Genomic DNA, 22392 nt, shown 5'->3' on the forward strand with positions numbered 1-22392 from the left:
CACAGGTCACGCTGCATTTTGGCATCGTTCACGGAGCCAGAGCGACGAGCTTAAACAGATTTCCTCATACACAGGTGCTTCTGTCAGTGAGATGCCCAACGATCATCTTTCTCTCCCAGCTTTTCCCTGGGTATTGCCTTGATCATTTCAAGAGCTTTCTTAAATGCGGACCGGGCTGACATCTCACAGTGTCAGTCGGCAATTACGAGATTTTATAGGAATGAAAGAAAATTCACCCAAGGCAACTAAGTGTCACCAGTTGCTTACAACACGACAGTTTTGTAGTGTTTCATCACCAAATATTTGGTTGCTTGAGAAGTTTTTTATTAAACAACAAAACAACAAAGATGTACTCTTGAATTTCCTTGCCTTTCATATTTGTTGGTTGAGTTCCCCTAATTCATTTGCCAGCCAGTTAGCTCATTTGTTGAAGATTTAATAATGGAAGTAAAAATTTGGATGTTAATAAGTTGAGGGCTTATGTGTTTCAAAGCCAATCATTCTTTACTGTTATATTTTTTATTATTCTGTTAGCACCGTGTCGTGACTCAAGGAAGAACAGAAAAGCCCATAGGCTTAAAGAAGAAATTATGCTGATTAAAATGTGTCTCATTGGCCAGATGTCCCTGAAGGGAATATAGGCTTTGGATGTGTCCTGAGAATAATCCAGTTTCTTCCATTACCTACAGCAGAAGAGATCTTTATACATTCTTGCGTTGAAGACCCAAAGTACAGGTTGACCAGAATTTTCATATATGCCATAAATTCTAGAAGGAGGCCATAGTCCTAAAGAGGTAATCCAGCATTCAGAGTTTTTTTTTTTAATTTATCAGTCTTATTCATGTCATAAATTCACCGGCATATGTAAATGTATTTTCTTGTAACTTGAAGGATGCAACATTCAGGTTAAATGTTATGAATATGCATGAGAATTAATGACCTAAGAAAGAACCTGTTAAATGATGCCTTCACTCCCATGATATATGTTCCTCCTGGAGGATCTTCCCGTTATCTGATGCTTGTTTATGTTGTCGTGTTACATTGTTAAAGCTGCGGTGTGTTCTGTATGCCTGATATTGAGCTAAATACTGTCCATGTTTTCTTGCTTTAAAAACAAAACATGCAAAAATGAAGTCTAGGAAGATGATATTTTAAGAATCTGGTTAATTTTGAACATTTGGCATAAATTAGAAGTTTTATTATGCATTTTTTAATAGATCTCACACTGTTTCTAGAAAATAGGCTAAAGTAAATGGCAAAAATTCCATGGGTTTGATGCTATTTACTCCTTTTTCAACTTTATAAACACCGAAACCAGTTTCAGGGCATTAAATCATGTCCCCATCCTTATGCAGAAGTGGACGTAGCTGGGGTTGGACTCCTGCCCTAGGTCAACCCCGAGCCCCTGTCCCCTGTCCCTCCTGTGCTCGGCCTCCCTGACCACGAATCTGAGGTGGGAGAGCTGTCATGCTGGCCGCCCCACACAGGTCTAGCAGCGAACCCAGTCTAACCTGAGATGAAGTTTCACTTGCGGTTTTGACTTTCACGCAGCGTGATGCCCGAACTTGACGTACAGAAATAAGTGGTTTGAAATATTCCTTCGCGGACTCCCGCCCCTTCAGCTTCTCATAACCAAGGCCCATTATGTCACTTACTTCATTAGCTGTACTTATGATGTAGACAAAATCATACCCATTCATGTCGGGTATAGATCCATGTGCCTGATAGGTATGTAAACATACATGATAGATATATAGGCACACAGATATGTAGCTAGATGTATCTGTCTATATGTAGAGAGATGTCTACACATCCGTATCTCTACAGATACATCTAGCTACATATTTGTGTATCCATGGATCTATTATATGTCTATTACATATCTTTATATATGGGTCTAGATCTAAAGGTATAGAGAGATCATACAAGAGATATCGAGATACCTGTATGTATATATCTAACTCATATATGTATATACATCTAATGTGTATATCATCTATGCACATGAGAGACGGAGAGAATAAAGCAAATCTTGTTTTCGGGAAATCTGATACATTTTAAATATCCAGTAGGGAAACAGGACAGGTTAATGGGGCTAAGTGAGTTTTGCACAAGTGTTATGTACATTTGAAGTTGCTGAGATGGTGAGTAGAGATGCTGAGCAGGAGAAGCAGAGAGAAGAAACGCTGAGGCCCCGACAGCTCGGGGGAGCAAGTGTCCTGGGCTTGGACAGCCCCTCTGCTCATGAGCTCTGAGACCCGATCTAATCCTATTTCCTTCTGAACAAGTCAGAGTTTGTCTCTGCTGCTTGTAAACAAGAGGCGTAGTGGGACAGAAATCACCCTCAGCGAAAAATCACAACACAAATCTATTTTCGTACAGTGCAACTTTATAAAAGATGAGCAGATAAGGAATAATGTTCAGAAATGATAGCATCGGTCGTGTTAGAGTAGAGGATATTGGGAGTTATCTATATTATCCAAACTTACTATATATTACTTTATAAATAATGTAAGTCATTCTTGAAAGAACAATGATATGGGGGCATCTGGTGGCTCAGTCGGTTGGGCGTCCGACTTCAGCTCAGGTCATGATCTCACAGTTTGTGAGTTCGAGCCCCGCGTCAGGCTCTGTGCTGATGGCTCGGAGCCTGGAGCCTGCTTTGGATTCTGTGTCTCCCTCTCTCTCTGTGTCCCTCTCCCACTCACACTCTGTCTCTATCTCTCTCTCTCTCAAAAATAAATAAACATTAAGAAAACATTAAAAAAAAAAAGAACAATGATATGAGCATCTTAAGAAACACAACAGTGGAAGTCATTTTCATACTGAAATACAGCCCCTCATTTTGTAGGTCAGATAAGAGATCCCTTGGAGCACTGAGGGGTTCTACAAGCCCTTTGTACTTGAACGTTCAGGGCTGCAAAAAAAATGTTAACAAATACTGTTAATTGAGGCTCAGCTGACTGTAAAACTGAAACAGACCAAACAGCAAATGTGATCTTAATTTTTAAAAACTCAATTTACCTGCAAGGAGTATTTCATTGCACCCAAGCAAAGTGTGTCTGTATTCCTGCATTGGTGCTCTGTCTTAGATTCTATCTGTATGGTGCTCAAAATAGCGGGCAATTCATGGGGAGGAAGAGTCAATTTCTTTATTTGGTTTTAATGTTTTGGCTTTGTTTTGTTTTGTTTTACTCTTTGGACCCCTTTTTTTGCTGTGGATTTGACTTGTGAAACATGTTCTGAGATGATGAAAGGGGGCTCAGTAACTTGTGTAGGTGCTTACTGGAAATGAGCTTGGATGTTCATCCGATACATGCCATTTGGTAGCCTGGGAGCACTGCCACGATGTGCCCCCGCCTCCATCTCGTCAACTGGAGGACATTCTTTCCTTTCCAGGGGCCACCGCCTCCCCGAGACCCCAGTGTGCTTTCGGTGCCTGCTCCAAGGGGGCTGGGACACAGACTCTACTATGAAGCCGGAGGGCATTCCCAGTCCTGCTAGAAACGGATGCTTCTCAGTAGCACCTGCTGGTCATTGACTGCAAGGCCCCAGAGTCCCTGACGGCATCCAGAATAAGCGTCCTCCCTGGTCTCGGCCGCTGACACCAGAGAGAGGTGAGCCCTGGACAAGTTACCTCTCCTCGTCGTCAAGCCTGCTTTCTCATGGGACGTGAGATTGGGCTCCCGATGGCTAAGCTTGCACGCCTTGAGGCTGTGTTGGGGGAGGCCCCGTGTGCCCACACAGGGTCCCAGAGGGGTCCTCCGTGGCCCCCAGACTCACAGTGGGCCGTCCTCACTGCCCCTGTGTCTTTCCACCCCACGGCGGCTCTATCTGAGAAGCTTTTCTGGACCTGGTCCTTGTGCGGGCCTGCAGCATCCACTCTGCAGGCTTCCAGAACTCTGAATCGGAGGGAAGGGTTTGGGCCCTCAGGCTTTTCCTCTCAAAAAGCCTTGAGTCTCCTCATGAGAATTTGCTCGCCACCATCCCCGGGACCAGGATTCGAGCATTTCTCTCGCAGAATAAAAGCTGTCGGAAGTCACTCCATGTTCCGGTGAAAGTCAGAGGTGGGAAAACCCTGTACCAGCACGATGTGCTTTCCCTGGGCAATCTGCTCACGCGCTCTCGAGCTGACAGCGCCCCATTACTCTTGGGCATGGAGAGCCCGAGGGTCTGGGCTTACAGGTGCCTTTCATCTCCATGGTGTTAAACAGCTGTTAGCTTAGGATTCAGAAAAGCATAGGGCTTGTAGGGACCTCTTACGTGGACCTAGAAGTGAAGTGCCTGGGGGTCACTGGGCCCCCAGAAAGTCCCTTGCTCCCTCTCTGCCACTGGGGCTCACTCGGGGTCCTGTTTGTCACTGTGCTCCAGGCGTTTTTCCCCTGGGAAGCATGGGATAGATGTCATTAAACTTGTGCTATAGCCCAGATAACTGTGTTTTTTATATTAAAAAAATTTTTTTTTATTTTAGTCTTCATTTATTTTTGAGAGAGACACAGTGTGTGAACAGGGGAGGAGCAGAGAGAGAGGGAGACACAGAATCGGAAGCAGGCTCCGGGCTCTGAGCTGTCAGCACAGAGCCTGACACAGGGCTCGAAACCATGAACCATGAAATCATGATTTAGGCTGAAGTCTGACCCTTAACCAACTGAGCCACCCAGGCACCCCCTGGATAACTGTGGTTTAAACAAGCCTTCAGTTTAACTCTGTTTCAAAATAAAAGGAACAGACTAAATACAGAGAAACCGTGAGAACGTAATCCGACGCTAAGTGGGGACCGACCGTGCGCTCTATATTAATCACAGAAGTGTTCACTTACTAGATCGTCTCACCGCGGATGACCCCTGCCAGACGCGTCCGACTTCACAGCCCTTGTTCCACGTGGTCCATCAGAAGGTTGTTTGAGGCCGTCACCAGTACGTAGAGGCTATGTTTCTCGCAGAACGAACCGGGCTGTGACCCAGCACGAGCACACACAGTATGATTAGAGAGCAGAGCAGTGTATCTACTGTTCTTTCATAGCCCAAATTTACGCCCACTAGAAAAATGGGCATGACTTTAGAAGACACCCATCAAGGCTGGACAAGCATGATGCTCAGTTCCAGTTTATATCATATCCTGTTACCGTAATGGCATGGATCAACCATGTAGTAACCCAAAGGTGTCCAGTCACTGTCACATGTATTTGTCTTGAAATTCTCGGGTAGCCTCGTATATATATTCTGTGCACACACATATACAAATGCATAGACACATACACACCCCCTGAGAGACTTGAGATTTCACCAGAAAAAGAGTTGTAGAAACATGTTTATGACAGATATGTTTAGTCATCATGGACCTTATTCCTTCAAATGTGGGGAAAGTTAAGGACATTTGATGACCACATACTTGCAAAGAAGACATTAGTTTTGTTTTGTTTTGTTTTGTTTTGTTTTAAATACAACTAGCCTGTTGTCTTTTGGTCTTTGAAATAAAAATCAATCTTACTGCGGTGCAAGAATACGTTTGGGAGAAATCTAGGCTTTTAAAGTTGAGCTTTGCTGACATCCATGGGCAGACAAAGCTTCCCTCTTGAGCAGTGGTCTGCCGGACCAGAGACAGAATTACCACAGCCAATGGTTTTGAAGGAGAATTGCTCCCTGTGTGGTCTGTGAACTTTTAGAAAGCAGGAATTATCTTATTCATCTCCAGTGCCAGAAGGAATGCCAAGCATTTAATAGGCACTCTGCAAGTTCTTCTAGAAGGAATGAAAAACCGCAAAATGTCACGTATGTGCGTGGTCCTATCAGTCCCTGTGCCCGACTCAGACCGTATTTATCTTAGTTCCCGAATATAATGTTTAATGATAGATACCAACAAACTGCAAACCTTGGAAAAATCTGAAGAACAATGTAAAAAATGACCTAGGAGGCCTATCATAGGAGAAATGGCTCAGAGTATCCAAAGTGAAGGCTATTGACAAGATGACAGCCTTCTTCATACGCCAGAAGAGTGCATATCTGTGCAGCTCTAGACCGTAGAGCTGACTGAGGATTAGCAGAAATTATAAGGAAGCTCAATTTTACTAGGTCTTTCGCGCTGGCAGCTTCGGTGCGTCCCGCCGAGTCTGAGTCGCTGGCACGTGGGGGTTCCCGGGTGCACGGAGGGAAGGGGGCCGGTTTCAGGCACGTGCTTTCCTTTAAGTTGGAGATGACCTCAGCATTTCCCCGTGTCTTCTGTTCACATTTCCCTCACACAGACCTCCCTACCTACACAGTTCCTTTCAAGGGATGTCCCCTTGTTTAATCTCTAGATGGGGAGCCCATTGTCCCATTAAAACCACATTACTGTGGAAGAAAGGGAGACTGGCGTCGGGGTTGGGGGGAAACCTGGGAAGCTCTCTGCTACTATAAAAGCAAGTAGGCCTCTTAACTCTATTGTGTGTTCCCTCATCCTTTAATGTGTTATTTTATTTTTGAGAGAGAGAGCATGCTGGGGCGGGACAGAGAGAGAGGGAGACACAGACTCTGAAGCAGGCTCCAGGCTCCCAGCTGTCAGCCCAGAGCCCAATGTGGGGCTCGAACCCATGAACCATGAGATCATGACCTGAGCCAAAGTTGGACGCTTAACCGACTGAGCCGCCCAGGCGCCCCACTCATTCTTTAAATAAATATTTATGGATTATCTACTATGAACCAGGTACTGTGTTAGGCATTGACATATAAATACAGATAAAATTGGTTCCTGCTTTGAATAAGTTCACATTCTAGGAAAGGAAACAAACTTCCAGAAAATAGTCATGATACACAGAAGTGTAATCTATAAACAAGTTTGAGATATGACGAGCACGAAAGAACCTCATTTCTTTTTTTTTTTAATTTTTTTTAACGTTTATTTATTTTTCACTTTAAAAAAAAAAATTTTTTTTAACATTTATTTATTTTTGAGACAGAGAGAGACAGAGCATGAACGGAGGAGGGGCAGAGAGAGAGGGAGACACAGAATCTGAAGCAGGCTCCAGGCTCTGAGCCATCAGCCCAGAGCCCGACGCGGGGCTCGAACCCGCGGACCGCGAGATCGTGACCTGAGCTGAAATCGGACGCTTAACCGACTGAGCCACCCAGGCGCCCCGAAAGAACCTCATTTCAAAAGGGTCCTGGAAGAGCCAAGGATGCGGACGTTTCCACTGTCTAGAAGGTTGAGAGAAAGACCCTCCCTCCTCCAGCCTGTAAGGGGGAAATAGGAACACTGTGGGCAGAGAAGAAGTGTTTGCAAAGCCCGGAGACCTGAGACACCGCATCGCATTTCCAGAAGGGAGAAGTGAACAGAGAGAGGGGCGGACGCTGAGCGTGTCAGCGATGGGAGGAAACTGAATGGTTTGGTTTGTTATGTCACATGAATCAGTTTTAACTTTATTCTCAAGGTGACAAAGGGACATTAAAAGGGTTTCTTTTGTTGTTTTTTTTAAGCTTTTATTTATTTACTTTTGGGAAGCCGAGAGGGAAGGAGAGAGGGAGGGAGAGAGAAAAAGAATCCCAAGCAGTTTCCTCCCTGTCAGCGCAGAGCCTGATTCGGGTCTCTAATCCACGAACTGTGAGACCCTGACCTGAGCCAAAGTCAGTCGCTTAACCGACCGAGCCACCCAGGCGCGCCAGAAAGGTTTCTAAGCTGGATAAGTGACAATTTGTGCTAAATAGAAGTGGTAAAGCTGAGTGATGTGGTCAGAGATAACGTCTCTCAGGTAAGGACTGAGGTCGGTGTGCCGGAGACCAGAAAAGGGGCACATCTCTGAGGGGGTTGGGGGCACTATTGGCTCCTATTATAATCTGTTGTTTTACTCCCCCCATGGCCTTTGTGCCTGTATGTAAACACAAAGCAGGCGAGGGTTTTGAGGCAGTCACATGCTTTATAATGCACTTAGTACGTTGTAAACTCTTAATAAATACTTGTGGAATGAATACGTACACCAATTTGTACATCTTGTGTCCCTCAAAACCAGCCTAAAATGGCTTAAAGTAATCACTCTATAAGGAGGTGAAGACAATCCATACGAAGTCATGGAATATGGGCAAAGTTCAGTTTCAGAAAAACTCCGTGTTTAAATGAGTAGAATCAGCTTAAACACGGGCATACCTCCCTCTCACAAAGTAAAATACCAGTTCAGCTCACCAAACATTGTTGAGCTCCCTTCACATCCATGCCAAGTACATCCATTACCCTGAATTCCTACAACTTTTTGTGACCCTGTTGATTGTGCCTTAGCTGAAAGCCGTGTTAGACAAACCGAGTGGACCTGGCCCCGCTCTTGTTGGCCAGAATGGCTGCTGGAGTCGGAGATTTTCCAGAAGCCAGGGTAGGAGTCAGGGCGGGTTTGTGGGGAGCGACCTCTGTACGTCTTCACATGTAGGCAGCGATAGCAATGGCCTTAGATTGATTCACTTTTCGGAGAGCAAAGATGGACACCTCCTTTGTCTCCCCAGACAAGATCTGCTTCCATTCCTAACTCTCAAGGAGAATGTGTCTCTGGAGGGGAAAATGGGGCGTTGGGTATAAGACTGGGTGTTGCCAAATTCAGGCTCCTTCACAGTAATTCAGACCTCGTGACACTGATTCAGACGCCCCTTGCGATCCCTTCATGGGAACCGAGGGCGAGGAGAACCCGTGTGAGCAGGGAGATTTGCCGCCTGCCGTGTGGACTCATGGCCCTTCATCAGTTGACTGGCTGGACGCGGATAGAGCCACCCCGGTCACTGCCTCCCGGAATCTCAGGACCTGCCTGACCGCGATGGCGGCTCCCACACTTACTCAATCTGCCACTCGGCACAAGCCAGCCTTGGGCGGCCACTGAGGGACTCAGCCTTGTCATCTGTCACATAGAGGAGTGGTTCTTCATTTCTGAAGTGAGGCATTCTGCCCCTTCTCCCCGTGGGAACTGTCCTTTCTCTGCCACTGCCCGAAACTGTTAAATCCCTGGTCTGAAGCACCTCACGGCCATCTGTACTACAAGATTCCTTCACTCTAAAGGCTGGTGTTCATCTCAGGTACAAAAAAAAGGGTGTCCTGCTACTATAGACTGAATATATGTGTCCCCCGCAAACGCAGATGTTGAAACTTAACCCCCAAGATGATGGTGTTAGGAGTTAGGGCCTGTGGGAGGTGAGAGGGCCAAGAGGCAGAGGCCCCATGATGTGATCATCGACCTCACAGAGAAGACCCCAGGCCCCCTGTGCTTTCCCCTGTGAGGTCTATGAACCAGGAGGCAGCTCTCACCAGACTCTGGATCTGTCGCGACCTTGGACTTCCAGCCTCCAGAGACATGAGAGGTGAATGTCCGCTGTTTATACGCCACCCAGTCTACGTATTATTATTTTTTTACAGGAGCCCATACGGGCTAAGATACCTGTAGTTATTCTCTTGCGACCCAATCCTCACGAGTTAACTGCAATCCTTCTTCTTCCGTGCAATTCCGCTCTACATTTCAATATTTACCTATTATGCATTAGTGTCAGCCTCCTCACTATGAGAGAAATCGATGCGTGTGATTTCATTTTTTTCTAAAATACAGACAGCATCCGTTTACTTGGAGGCTCAGCTGGAAAATTCAGCCTTGTCGGACACAGAAAAACCCGCCGCGTGTCGACTTTGATGTGGAAACCCTGCTCCTGTCGCCTAATTTGTCCTCAAAGGGCAGTTATTATCTCTGTGTTGGCTCCTGTTGGGGACCGCCTGAATTCCTGCTTCGAGTGACATAAGCCTAAAGCTGCCTGGAGAGAACGCTGTTACGGCAGAGCGGATGCCCAGTGGCTCCGAATGAAATCCGGCCTTCTTTGCCTATTTATGCAGTGGTGATGAAACCACAGCCGTCCTGGGGGTGGGGTGGAGACGGCCAGATTTTAGCTGGCATTGCGCAGAACCGAAGACCTTCGTGGCTTGCCTGCTGGCGATTTTGTTTTTGTGATTTGATAGACTGTTCTACAAACATGACATCCGCTCACACCTCCCTCCCTCGCCAAGCGCTCATGTTTCCAAGTCTTTCTCCGCTCTAAGTTCTTCCTTCCGCCTTAGCACTTAGCACCTGACACACCGGACAATTTACCTGTTTACTGTGTTTTCCGATCCACGTCTGTCTCTGTCGCCAGGAAGGAAGTTCGGCAGTGGGAGGGATCTGTGTCTGTCGGGTTCACGGCATACGAGAGGCGCTTCTTCTCTGTTTGCTGGATGGATAGGTGACTCCCGTTTCGATTCCGGGAGGCATGTAAAGTCCCCCGCCGGAGCGATAGAGTCGATTAGTTGTGCCGAATGATCACCGGAAGACGGTATCAGCACAAAACGAGCAGCTCGGTCACTACTCTCCGAGGCCTCCGACCGTGGCTCTGGGGCTGGCGTTTCCCGGTCCTGGACGTCCTCCCCCACAGACTGGGTCACAGACTGGATGGAACCCAGCGGTGAGGCCTTGGAGGCGCCCCACGCACTCAGCAGTGAAATAAGCCAGTGCCTCTGACAAGCCAGGGTGGTCGGACAGCGTGTTGCACCGTCGGTGACCGCAGCCTCCTCCGTGGGCCTGGAACTTCCGCTGATTTATTTGCAAGGGACGTCGCCGGCAGGGCCGTGCTGACAAGAGGCAGCCCACAGGGGGGTCCTGGGGGGAAGGCCCACGAGGAGAGGATGGCAGCCGAGAGCTCGAGTCCCCCAAGGCCTTTCGCGGCACCTGCTTAGAGTTCATGCGTGGAGGGAACGAAGACTCTGTGCTTTATTTTGAAGGGGAATGTGGACGCTCTGGGTATGGTGCTTCCAAAGTCCCGGGGCGGGGGGACACGCTTAGGATCACTCAAGTAATTGCCAAATGCGGCCACTAATCAGGGTTCGAGGGAGGCATTTTGCAAACAATTTAACTTGGATAAGGTCTGCAGTGACCCAGTCGTGGGTGGGTTCTCGGTGAGAACGTCTGCCTCTCCTGCAAGCCCCTCTAGCTAGTCTGCCTGCTGCTTGTTAGATCGCTAATTCAGTTGTGTTTTTGCCTTACATGGTTTTGCTTTCAAATCCAATTCAGTAAATTCGTAATTCAATGATCCACATTTTGAGAACGGACTGCAATTGAGAAATAAAATGTAGCAAAGCAGCACTGCCAAAGTCAAGGCTCTAATGGGATCTCATTTAAACTAGAAAAAAAAAAAAAAGGCGTTCCCCAGAACTTGTCATCTGATTTAAGAGGACTTTCTGTCATTGTCTTATCAATTTTCTGGGTTTCCATATTTGTTCCTTATCTTGACTTGAAGACTGGACTGAGGCCATTTCGTGTTGTTTCGGTGCCTTGGTTACATCTAGCCACAGCGATTTGAGACGGATGAGCTAATTTAGATAATTTTTAAGGCTGTAACTGGAATTCGAGGACAGGAAAATGTAAGTCTCTCAGGGGCTTTTGATTCTGGTTTATGGCCTCAGAATGTTCTAATCTGTTTCAGAGAAGTATTTGAAAAATATTAGAATAAGATTTCATGTACTTGGATTTTTTTTTCGCCATACATAACTAATGTTCAACCATATGAAAAAAAAATCCAGTAAATAAAATAGTCCTTTGTTATCTTTTGAAACAACTTATTCTGGTCACTTTCTATGAGACAAAATACTTTAAAAAAATGTTTATTTATTTTGAGAGAGACAGAGAGAGAGAGAGAGAGAGAGACAGACAGAGAGACAGAGAGCACAAGCAAGCAGGGGAGAGGCAAAGAGAGGGAGAGAGAATCCCAAGCAGGGCTGACAGCACAGAGCCCCACGCAGGGTCAGTCCCACGAACTGTGAAATCATGACCTGAGCCGAAATCGGACACTTAACAGACTGAGCCCCCCAGATGCCTGAGATAAAATACTTCTGTTAAAACAACATAATTATGGAGAATTTGATGGAACTTGGGGTTTAGAGAGACATAGATTTGAAGTTCAAGATGTGGTGCAGCAACTGATAAAATAGCTCAGTCTGCTTCTTGTTGTGACCTTTCAGTTTGTGAACTTCTCTCTGAGCCTCGGTGTCACTTTGTTCTAATAAGCAATGCGGCTCCCTCACGGGTTCTTGTGGGGATTCAATGAGATGGGGGACAGGGAGCCTTCGGTACGACTCCTGGCAGAAGCCAAGGACGCCCAAGCGTGCCCCTCTTATCACTCCAGAAAGTTGCTTGATAAGTTCATTTGTTGCAAGGTAATTTTTGTGCTTGTGAGGCTGTTGTTTCAGGAGCATAAAGATTATAACAGCATAATCTATTCCAATATATTTCTCAACTGCCACAAAGGGAAGTACATATAATGATTCTTTTTATGGCTGATATATAGTAGAAATACTGATTTTTCTATATTTGTTTGGTAACCAGCCATCTTACTGAATTCTCATCACCCATTTCTATCATCTTTAAATGCATGGTTCCTTCACATTTTCATGTCTTTGAAATCAAATGGCATAGGAAACATAAGTTCCTTTGGCCGTCACGCAAGCTATTCACATTGGTAACACTGGATGCAGTTGAAGTTTAAATTAAATTTGGACGGGAAATTGTCAGTTGTCTGAGAAATGATTGCACGTGATAAAATGTTGAAACAAAAATTTTTTGGATGTTTCCACACACCAATCTAATGTACCACTCATTTTTAAAGATCTCCAATAGATCATACAATTTTTAAATTCAGAGGGGTGGCTATGACAGATTTATGCATTATGAGAGATGATCACTTGGTATTAAATATCTGTTTTAAATCTCCATGTCTTCCATGAAAATATTTGACTTTCATCCTTATGTAAGTCAATTAAGAAAATAAATAAGACTACAATTTTGACCAAACTCCAGTGTTCTCTAAAATCCTTGAAATTATACTGTCAAGGCTAAATATCATGAGTGCAGGTTATCAAAGCCAGTGAGTCCCCATAACTGGTCGAGCATCATTCGGAAAAACCTCTAGACTTGGAAGTGAAGACGACTGAAACTCAAATATTGATTGTATCTTGCCGAGGAAGGCAGGATATAATGGTATGGATAAAATGTTTGTTATTGCCTCTTAGGAAAAAAAAGTATAAAGTTATTTCAGTGTTTTCTATTTTCTGTAAATTGCTATTACTAAAGTGATTTTAAACATTCCAATTGATTACATTTTAGAATCAAGAAACTACAGTCGTCCGAACGGTTTTCTTTTCTATTCTCTTCAGTTCTATATAGGGATTGTCACATCATCAGCAGTGAAGGGGCAGCCTTACGGTTAGCTAAAAACATGGCCTCCAGAGTCAGAATGCTTGGGTTTGAATCCTCTGTCCATTATCCGTTGTTATGTGACAACTAGCAATGTGTTGTTTTAATGGGCATCTTCCCCCCTCGTTAAGTGGTGTGGACAATACCTACATCCTGAATTACTGAGAAGACAAATGAAGAAATGTAAGCCAATGTGTTGGTCACATCATGTACACTCAATAATTGTTAGTGACTTCAAGTCATTTTATCTGCCCTGGATTTTCAGAGTTCTTTCAGCTTCAAGAAACAGACTATCATCCATTACAAAAAGTCTCATAGGAATCTAAGAACAGAAAGCAAAACAGAGATGCTTATTTCCCATGGAAAGGTGTCAAAAGACTGGACTGCTTTCTCTGAGGGGCATTCCCACTTTTTCTCTGCCTTTCCCTGTTCAGGACTCTCTCCCTTCTTGTTTCTCCTGCTTCCTTTTCTCTCCCTACTTTTAGTGAACAAAACCATCCCCGTTTTCCTGGGGAGTGAATGGGATAGGCCCGATCATTTTTTGAACCAAGTCACGTAAATCAGATGCTAGCAAGCCAGCCTGTCGGTAGGTCACTCTTGGGAGAGATATCCGGGACACCTGACTAATAATCTCTAGGTCAAGATCAGGGTGTCAAGGTGTCAGAGGGTTAAATGTCTTATAAAAGAGATGTTTGAAATACAGACATCAAAATGTGTTTATAACATGTCCTTTCTTATATTTATATTTTATTTTCTTATCTTATTGCATTTACTGCAACTCCAAAGTAATTTACATGATAATCGAAATGGGTGCTCTTGGAAGATACTTTCTTTAGGCCATAAATAGACCTGAATATTTTTGTTGCTTCACAATAGGATGTCATTTTAAGTTTCAGGAAGAATTAAGTCTGCTAGATTTATCATATTACTCTCTGGCATAGTTGTTCAAGTGCCATGTGGTTTTGCCCCCTGATTCTTCTTTGTGCAGCCCCCATGATGGCCATCCTTTTTTTTTAATTTTTATTAATTGAATGTTGCATCAGGTACGTGAATATGACTCATTAGGTTGCCAGTTTTGTGATTTTTTAATTGATAAATTTTATTAGATTTTTTGAAGCTATATCTTCCTAACTTGAGACCACTTTTAGAGATAATTAATCTCATTCTTTGGTGTATGTTGAGGGAAGGGATGATTTGGATTAAATACCCTAGCAGAAGAAAGCCTCATGTCAATATTCTTGAAATGAACATTATCACCACTCATCATCCCCCTTTTTTGAAACCTACACTGACTGGGAGGAACATGGGAAGTTTTGTGGGTAGCACACATATCCCCACTTTGACATTCCCTGCACAGGTACTGAGTTGAATTTCGTTTTTTAATTCATGTAGAAAGGAAACTAGAAAGGAGTACGTTGTTCCCTGATTCACAAAAAAAGGCGTCATACTTCTAGAAACATGGATTATAACGTTCTTCCTTCCACAACATAACACGGCATTCACACATTCTATGCATTCTCGTGTATATATCCAGATATATTAGCTTGAAGAACAGGAGTATCCTTGCACTGTGGTTGAAACCTCACCACTTTTGTTCACAAAGATAAAACCCATGGGATTGCCAGCAAGTGAGAGTGGAAACGTGACAGGCCTGATCATTGTTATTCCATCGAGTCAACTGAGTATAGTAAGCAAGGAAGAGGCCAGAATCCCCATCCATAGGCATCTGCTGCTTCTCCAGGGATCTGGGATGGCCCCGAGGGCCCAGGAGTGACCTGCCCAACTCAGGACAACCATCAGAGCCGGGCTGGCCCAAGGCTGTGCAAGGCTCCCCGTGCGTATCTTGTTTATAGCTTCTAGCCTGTGCCTCTCAGGTGCCGGACTCTGGCGCTAAGAACTGAGAACTTCCAGTCTGCTACCACCATCAGCGGGCCACCTTCTCCCGTTAATAGTCTACGTGGTCCAGGAGATACAGTGTCTCGCCTTTGGGGCGTTCACCTCGCTTGTAAAATTCAAAGTCTGGCAACGACACCCGGGTAGACACAGTTTTGAGTATATCTTCTTTCTTACTATTGAGTTATTGCTTTTTAAAATATGGAGTCATTGGCAAACTCTCGCTCTCTGCCAAGGGAGGAGACCCTGTTTATGTCCTGCACCTCAAAAAGGCCCTAATTACTGAGCGGACTAAGTAAAAATCGACTGAGTCAAATAATCACATCATTCTTTCTTTTTAATGTTTGCTATAAATATTTTATATTACACGCTCTTATGAGCTTATATCTAAGGCATGAAACCAAAATAGCTTTCAGGTTCGAAAGAAGAAAACGTTACAAATATTCATCAAAGTCACATCACTATGCCAATCCTCTGTAGAGTTTCACCAGTGTTTTTGAACTAAAGTTGAAAAGAAACTGCGTTTGTCTGAGTTTTCCAAATTAGGTTATCATGTCTATTTATGACCGTCAGTTCCTGTCATGTAATATGATTACATGGGCTTTATCAGAAGTGACACATTGGGTGATTTATATGATGTGTCAGCCAGCAAGATACAAAGGCCGATAATTTCCTGTAATTACTTTGAAAAGAAGTTTGAAAATGGATTTTATATAAATAGTATGGGGCTTCTATTTGAAGCAATTTTTAAATATTCCAAGACATTACAGGGAATGAACTAATCAAAGACGCAGAACATTAACGAGAGTTTCCTAAGTGATTAACAAAATAATGCGCATTGTTTTTTTATAGCATCTTCTTGCCGGTGAGCGATTGGTAGCCATGACCTTGGAGTTGCGTGATGCTTCACCAGCAGAGAGACGCTGGGCTGTGTCTTTTGCTCTTCTCCCGTATCATTACTTATCTCGTCCTTGAATCATTTACTCTCCTCGCTTTGAATTCACCCCGCTGTTCATTTCCTACCTCAATCCCTCATACCTGTCACAGCGGAAGAAACAATGTTACTGCCAAGAAACCTTTCCAGACCGTAGTCACCTCCACTGATCTCTGTCTTTTTACCAAATCCCTAGCCTGGGGGCCCATGCCAGTCTGCCTCTTCGGTCTCTGACTCATCATGAGTGGCCTCAGACTTACGCAGCCAGCCCCGTACACTGGAGGGTTTCCCACGCTCGGGGATGATTTCCTGCCGTAATATGGAGTGACTCTCCCAGGCCTGTTCAGCAGTCTGTTTCTTGACATTTTCTCAGTCCTTCTACCTTGTGACCTGGTGACTTACTTCGTTTTACAGTCTGTTTCTCCACGGATCTGACATAAAGTCAGCCCAGCAAGAAGAGAAAACAGCAGGGCTTCCGAATGTCTGACCCGCAGGCCTGGGTCGAATCTCAGATCTACTTCCCGACTTGAGGATCCTTTTCCTAATTCGTTACATAGTACCTGTAGTAGGTATGCCCCAGGGCAAGTACTAGCTGGCCAAGACTCAGTCTCTTTTTCTCACACTATAATGCCAGGATCTTGCACTTAGTAGATTTCCAAAAGCGTTTAGTGCTGAAAAATATCTTTTGATTAAAATTTTGGCTAGGTAGATTTATAGTTCCATCCTGACCGTAATGCAGATTTCTCACTTGGCTACAATGCCTCTGGGAGGCCTGGGTTAACATTCTGTCCAGTTTAAGTAGTTGCCCAAATACTTTATCAACAGAAAAACTTTCCTGTTCAGCTTACTGTTTCATAACATAATTGATTTATCATCAGTCATTTAGTTATGTCATCCTCAATTTTCCCCTTTGATTCACCTTTTCTCCCAGTCAGGTTACGATTCTTTGGTGGTTTTATTGCTCGTGCATTCACAATAGCGATGCCACAATGCTTAGTGCACGGTGGATGGTCACTGCTGATAAACTAAATGGAGTAATGTGCAGATGTATTTCAGAAAAAAAAAAAATTTCTATTTCTGTTGATCTACATAGATGTTGAAGAGGAAAAGAAAATTGCTGAATTGATGTTTCAGTGGTTTCTGTTTCATAAGACTGAGCTTCCCGATGGCGCAGCCCGGGTCTTTTTTTATCATTGGGTATCAGGGCCCCAGAGTCCCTGGAGCTTAACACAGAATATGCAATAAATAATAAATGAACAAATGATTTTATGGAAAGTGAGAGTAATTATTCACCCTTTTGATGCACATTTTCTCAGTATCAGAATACCTATCAATATGGGGTGACTGGGTGGCTCAGTCGGTTAAGCATTTGCCTTTGGGTCAGGTCATGATCTTGCCATTCTCGAGTTCGAGCCCTGTGTTGGGCTCTGTGCTGACAGCTCAGAGCCTGGAGCCTGTTTTGGATTCTGTGTCTCCCTCTCTCCCTCTCTGCCCCTCCCCTGCTCATGCTCTATCTCTCTCTCTCAAAAATAAATAAACATTAAAAAAAAGAATATTTATCAGAAAATGCTTTGTCTGAAATTGACCATAATGCCTTGAAAAGTAGTTTTCAGTAAGTTGAGAGCCTGGCTGTTGGGTGCCTCAAGTTTTACACACTTTGGGTATTTTGTGAGCCTATTAAAAATCTGTGTGCGTGTGTGTGTGTGTGTGTGTGTGTGTGTGTGTGCGTTGTACCGAGAGTGTCATATAATGTAGTCTTTTCTAAGTTGGTTTCAACACCAGAAAATTCTTTCAAATGGAAGTTAATTTCTATCAATTTCTTGCCTCCTTAACCCACACACCAGGAGCTTTGGTAAATTTCACCAGGTAACTGACACGAGCCACAAAACAAGAACTCTTTGAGACTCTCTAAGCTAAACAACATTTTTAGTAGGAACACGTGTTTTTACCAAAATTCAACGTTCTCTAAAATGTTGGAGCCATCCTTGGAGACGAGTTGACAACAAAAGTTGCGAGTGTCCCATGTGCAAATGTTCAAGAACACCTTGAAGTCTCTGACTTACGGTAAAAATATAGCCAAAACTGTTTCTTAGGAGAAAGATACTTCCTTCTAACAACAACAAAGAAAGGTAACTTCTGCAACACGTCAAGAAAGAACTGTTTTTAATAATCAACCACTTTATCCTGACTCACTACAATACCAGAGGTACAATATTGAACGTGACTTCGTCAAGACGAGCTTCTAGAATATATTATTCTCTTGATCTTGAATATCCTTACGTAGCAAGAAGGGTCTAGGATGGAACAGGAAGAACCCTTCTTGGGTTTCACTTGTGGAAGGGCCAGAACGCCCTTTGGCACACTTCCTACGGGATATTCTGGAATCCTTTTGCTCTGTTTTAAGAATGTATAAGTCAACTGTTCTATAAGCATTGCACATCAATTTGCTCACAAAGCACTCTATCTAATACACAGGAAATGTTTATTTTATTTATGTAACTTTCCAGATCCTTATTAGCAGTTGTAGAAAAGCAAGGATTTATTCATCAACAGAGTCCAAAGACTCCATTTACCAGATTTCCATTCTTTACTTTAATGAAATTTGTCTGTAGGGCTTTTAAAGTTCATTTATAAAGTTAGAAATATATTCAGCCCTGCTGTCTTGGAGATAGATGGCCACATTATTACTTGTCTGTCAAAGAGAAGTAGGGCTGTTAATAACATGGAGACAGCTACTAAAGATTCCAAACATGGGTGTTTCCTTTAGAGGAAATTGCAATTCTAACCACTAAATTCCCTTTGGAATCAATTACCTGACTTTGCAAGCATTATGAGATACCTCACTTTTTAGTCAGGAGAATAAGACATAAGTGTATATTCTTCGAAATATTTACCCGAAGAAGGCAAATGAAGGCTGACAATATTAGCACCCAGGGGCTGGTGAGGATGACACATGGTCCAAATTGAGACTAGTCTCGTGTACATCCTAACAAAGGACAGTCCTGCTTCCCTTCTGGCTGCCACATGGATTTGCACGTGACGTTGGAGATGGGGCAGAGGCAAAAGAGTGAAAAATTATAAACTGTTGGAAGAAGATGAGACTCCTTTGGAGATGCTTTCCTTGCTCCTTACCCTTCCAGCGGAGTCCAGACAAAGACTATATTAAGAAAATCAGTGCTAGAATAAATTTTAAAAATGGATTTTCTGGATCAGACAGTCCCGTTTTCTTAAATATACATACGGAGGTGCAACTCAAATCGCATTTCACATCGCTTCACCCCTCTTTCTTAGTATCCACTGATAAGAGCAATGCAACCCTACACTTTCCCACACAGGAATTAGAGACATTTTATTATCCAACAATTAGCACTTTCAACTAAAAAGTGTTCATAAATTTTCATCAGTTAATATGCATTTATTGTGCACCATTTTTGGTGGAATAGATAACAACAGGAATGCAATGCTACTGTTTACATAAAGCTTAAAGCTGATTAGAAAACATAGGGATGGAATCCAAAACCTTATTCTGGGTTGCGAAGCACATTTGGGTCTCTGCAGCAAACGCTTCATACAGCAGTAGAACTGGAGTGAGACCCCAAAGGTGTGGGTTGACTTTAGGTAGATTGACAAGATGTGGTGTAGAAGGTGGTAACCCTTAGGTATATACTCTTTCCTAAAGGGTTGACTCGTCAAGATCTAAGTAAACATCGTTGTTCATTTAACTGGTAAACAAACAGAGTTGGTGTATTATGAAAATTTCCTTTCAGGACCTTTTCATCTGGGTAATTTTCAGACAAGGAGTGGTCCAAGGCTTTCTGGGCGAGAAAACAATGAAATGCACATTTATTTTCATAGACTTCAAAAGAAAGCCCTGGATGATACCTCGAAACTTTCCAGGTTGGGGGGGAATTGCTAGAATTCTGAAAAGCGTGCACAAGGACATGATTCGGTACTATGGTCGACACACCATCCATGTTGATTGTTTTATGAGATTTCAATTTGTAGCTTCTATGTGATGACAATTGCACTCATCTGGGGCACAACTGGGAAGCGTGTGGGCCAAAACTGTTCTCTCCAGTTAGGACGTCCTCAGGGTTGAGAACTGCTCTGCTAAGGAACAGCTGTGAGCTAGACGTCAGAGCATTCTGGCACTGGAGACACTGTCTTCCTTCCCTTCAACATCCCGTGTTCTGGAAGGGTTTTACTGCTCTGTCTGGGGGCAGAGGAAACGTCATGCCAGAAGAAGAATGGCTTATTTTCATGTAATATTTAGATGCACCATATCTGTGTTTGGTGAAAGACGGGACTCCACCCTGTTAGCATGTATCCCTAACAAGTATTAAATGAAGCAAGCTCTTGTTAGCACTGCTAGAAAAACGCGCTAAGATAAAAAAGTCTCTTCTGCCATAAAACCTCTTTTGTCTTTGGAGAACTTAATTTTTATCAATTGTTGAGCTGTTAACAAAAGGTACCCTGACTGGCTCACGTAGACATTTTCAAACGTATTAGGGAAACAACAAAGCTTAATAGTTAAGAGAATTGGCTTTGAAAATGTAGATGTGGTTTTTAAATTTTTTTTAAATGCTTATTTATTTTTTAGAGAGAAAGAGCATGAGTGGGAGAGGGGCAGAGAGAGAGGGAGACACAGAATCCAAAGCAGCTCCACGCTCCGAGCTGTCAGCACAGAGCCCGACGCGGGGCTCGAACCCACAAACTGTAAGATCATGACCTGAGCCGAAGTTGGACGCTTAACCGACTGAGCCACCTAGGCGCCCTTGAAAATGTAGACATGGTTTAAATCCACTCTCTCGTGTACAGGTGTGTAGCCTTGAACAAATCACTTAAGCTCTCTGGCTCTCATTTTGTTCATCTGAAAAACAGGACAACAATGGTACCTGTCTTATTAGTACTGCCTGGCTGGCTCAGTTGGTTGGGCGTCCGACTTCGGCTCAGGTCATGATCTCGCGGTCCGGTCCGTGAGTTCGAGCCCCGTGCTGGGCTCTGTGCCAGCACCTCAGAGCCTGGATCCTGCTTCAGATTCTGTGTCTCCCTCTCTCTCTGCCCCTCCCCCGCTCCCACTCAGTGTCTCAAAAATAAATCAAACTAAGAGTGTCCTGGAAATCAGGTATGATGTTTGTGCATCGGGCCCAGAGGAAGGCTTTGTTTAGCCAATCACTTGTTGGCCCCCAGCACCATTAGGACAGGATACAGGTGTGTTTCTGTTTCAGCAGAATCAAGAGCGCTTTGCCTTCCTTTTCCCTTCTTTTTCTACAAAACAGGTCTGATGGCAAGCGCGTCTGCTATTGTGTCGTGTGCGAGGACAGCTGGCTTGGTGAGGGACGCTGCTGGCAGCTGCAGGGACCCTACCGGATGCTCTCCTGGTCCTCACTCACACGTAGCGGTCCGTCTGGAGCTCCTGACGCAATCTGACTACAGCTTATCAGTAACCCTGGGCTCTTAAATCATCTCCTTGGATTTTATGGAGTCTTTGCTAAGCTCGGTTGCAGCCTAGAATTGTTCCTAACTTCTCTCCGATGTAGGTTACGGGTGAATACGTTGGAATACGGTCAGGTTTTGTTCTTGTTCCTGGCTTTGTCAACATGTAAGTATTCTGCGTCAACATGACACAAAGACAAGATTTTTAAATTCATAATTTTCGCCTGAATCGTTTCCATGGTCATGTAGAAGGGATACAGTCTTCATGTTCATGCCCGCGTGCTTAGGAATGCACTGATCAGCATGTCTGTAGGAAAGCAGAGAATTTAAAGATGGTAACCAAAAACAGTGTGTATTTTTTTCTTTCTTTTTTTTTTTTGGACAGGGTTCATACTGAATCATCTTTATATGTCACTCCTCACTGGAAGCTGAAATCATATGGCTGGTATACCTTCCAGTTAATTGAATTAAAATCTAGTAGAAAAATGAAACTCAGTAACAGGCTGGTCAAGGCGGGGATCGTAAGATACTAACTCACATCCTGTGTGAATTTCCCTCTGTTGTGTGAGTCCCTAGTTACCCAGCTCGTGTCTTTGTCAGTTTGGGCTGCCATGACAGAGCACCACAGGCCGGGTGGCTTGAACAATAGGCATTTAGTTTTCACAGTCCTAGAGGCTGGAAGTCCAAGATCAGGGTGCCTACAGGTTTGGCCTCTGGCGGGGACCTGCGTCCTGACTCAGAGCCACTGTTTCCTCGTGTCCTCACAGGGCCGAGAGCAGAGAAGGAAGCAAGCTATCTGGGGTCTCCTCTTACAAGTACGCGGCTCCCTCCTGGGGCCCCACCCTCGTGACCTCCTCCTAATTCCATCTCACTCGGGGGTTAAGATTTCCACCTGCGAGTTTTGGGGGGACACAGACTT

The 22392-nt window shown here is 44.1% G+C and overlaps 1 long non-coding RNA gene across 1 annotated transcript; it reads left to right on the plus strand.

The window, feature by feature from the left end:
- The first annotated feature begins 9252 nt into the window (after positions 1-9252).
- LOC132660402 (uncharacterized) lies at positions 9253-9995 on the plus strand. The gene is made up of 2 exons (XR_009601760.2): positions 9253-9305; positions 9548-9995. It is a non-coding gene; the product is annotated as an uncharacterized LOC132660402 (long non-coding RNA).
- The last annotated feature ends 12397 nt before the right edge of the window (positions 9996-22392 follow it).

Source organism: Panthera onca, chromosome B4, assembly GCF_046562875.1.
Source record: "Panthera onca isolate mPanOnc1 chromosome B4, mPanOnc1 haplotype 2, whole genome shotgun sequence".
Classification (NCBI taxonomy): domain Eukaryota; kingdom Metazoa; phylum Chordata; class Mammalia; order Carnivora; family Felidae; genus Panthera; species Panthera onca.